Source organism: Cimex lectularius, unplaced genomic scaffold, assembly GCF_000648675.2.
Source record: "Cimex lectularius strain Harlan isolate CLEC.00 unplaced genomic scaffold, Clec_2.1 scaffold34, whole genome shotgun sequence".
Lineage (NCBI taxonomy): Eukaryota > Metazoa > Arthropoda > Insecta > Hemiptera > Cimicidae > Cimex > Cimex lectularius.
Genome location: NW_019392635.1, coordinates 568,906 through 571,130, shown reverse-complemented (window position 1 = coordinate 571,130; position 2,225 = coordinate 568,906). Strand labels below are relative to the sequence as shown.

The 2,225-nt window shown below is 36.0% G+C and overlaps 1 long non-coding RNA gene across 1 annotated transcript; it reads right to left on the bottom strand.

The window, feature by feature from the left end:
• Positions 1–1,201, bottom strand: LOC106661875. The gene is made up of 3 exons (XR_001339791.2): positions 989–1,201; positions 685–835; positions 1–592 (listed from the first exon to the last, which is right to left on the bottom strand). It is a non-coding gene; the product is annotated as an uncharacterized LOC106661875 (long non-coding RNA).
• Positions 1,202–2,225: the final 1,024 nt, after the last annotated feature.

The window sequence follows — 2,225 nt, the reverse complement described above, 5'->3', positions numbered from 1 at the left end:
AATAAGTTTTTTGTAAACAATTAATGCCGTGTATAATGTTTTCTCTTAGCAAAAACCTCTTTTGGCGTATTGTTAATAAGGTTGTCACTTGTGAAATTAGTATTTCATAAGGAATTCCACTTCACGGAGGTTGCAACGCTGCACACAGTTGTTGCAGGTCAACTGGCTTCGGATGGTGATCTTAAAGCCTTCTCTGCAACTCATCCCACATGTGCTCATTGCGAATGAGGTCTGGAGACAATGGGGAAAGGCAGATGATAAATTCCCAGGCTTTCTAAACATTGATGAACAACTCTGCCTCTATGTGATATGGCATTGTCATACAGAAATCGAAAATTCCTGCCAATGAAATCCCTGGTTTGAGGGTTGTATTCCACGATAATTTCCTGGAGATAACGGTCTGCGGTGAGGTTGCCTTCATCAATATGAAGTCCAGTTCGTCTTCCAGTCTAAATCCGAGCCCAGACCGTTACACCGCCTCCTCCAAACTGCTCTGAAGGCAGCACGAACTGGGACATTGTACGCTTTCCCTGTTCTGGGTATAATCCATAAATTAGATTTGAGGGTTTAGCTTCGTTTACATGACAAGCACCTGCGAAAATAAAACAACTTTGCAAAACCTGAAGTTTGCACCAACCCAATATTTTTGTTTTGAATTTCATTGCATTAAAATCATTGCAATACTTGAATATACTATGTTTTTAGTGATTCCATTTGGCATATATACAAGCAACAAATCCCTTGGTTTTCTGGAGTATGCGATGTATAATTGTCCATGAGAAAACCATGGCTTCTCCAAATTCAATCCACACAATAGCGGATTCGTTGAACATTGCTGCAAATGCAAATTGCAATCGTTAAAATTGGGAAGGTACTTTTGTTGGTATGTTTGGTTGTTATATTAGCATTAGCCTTTGAATTCTAGTAAGATTATTAATATTATTCTATTAACAATTCTACAACAGAGAGCCAAAAAGTTGGAACGTACCATTAAACATTATTAGGCGTACTCACAAAACATCACTTCATTATATAGCATCTCTAGTAATACCGAAAAATAAGACACAACCAAAACATTTAAAAAAACTAAACATATGGAACTTTGCAATTTTTAACTTTATAAAAGTCAGAATGTTAAAAAATGTAATTGCCAAAATAGCAGTACTATCGCAATTCATTTAAACCTGTGATCTGTAAAAAAATGTTGGTACTATTTTACATAATTTATAATTGTTCATACATACATTTTCTTATTTGAATTAAAATTGGTTCTTCGATGACATTGTTTTATCTTTTGACTGCCAATCTGGTACCATTGAAAGAAGGGTTCGATGTTACTAAGAAGAATGATAGGAACACCAACCTTCATGATGTGTGATTTTAATCCAGATAAATCAAGTGAATTTAAGAATTCAGTTGCATAATTTATCACTTCCTCCTTATATATGCTCAAATCCGCAGATGTTTGTGCATAAACACACACATGTTCAGAGTTGAGCCTACACTTCTCGCAGTCCACTAGCAATTCCAGTTTGTAATTTACAGTAAATTGCCAGGCCTCGAGAATCACCCACCGTGATTTGGCTCGGGGAGCTGCAAACAGCTACGTCATTTCATCTCACAACGCAATCAATTCCTAAAACAACTATTCACACATTAATTAGCTGCCAAAGAGCTATTGGACCTATAAAATAATTAGTTTCTAACTATTGACCAATTTTGTAGATTTGGTTTACAAACAATAAAATATCGAGGATAAACTATTTTTCGTTTGCCCAAGTGCAGAAAATATGCATTTACGCATGAAGAGGCAGACGGATATGATTTGCAAGCGGATAAGCGGAATTTTTATTTTTCTTAGTCCTAATTATGACTTTATATAGTCATAGTTATATAGACTTTTATATTTCGAACAGTTTTAGTTCTTTGCTTATTTAATGGAATAACCTCTTAAGAATAGGACGGTCATGCATTTCGTCTTTTTCTCTCTATCATCAGAAACAACAAAAGCGATCACTCCGAACTCTCGTGTGTGACAAAATTGTGATATTTAGTTAATTACAGATGCCACAGAATCTGTGCACAGGAACAGTTACTATTATTACTACTATTGAGGTCTATTGTGGTGGTGTAGTTTGGTCAGCCCTGGTGGACCTGGACGGTCAGACCGACTAAACTACGAGTTTAAATTGTTAGACAGTAGTTAAAACTAGAAACAACATCGG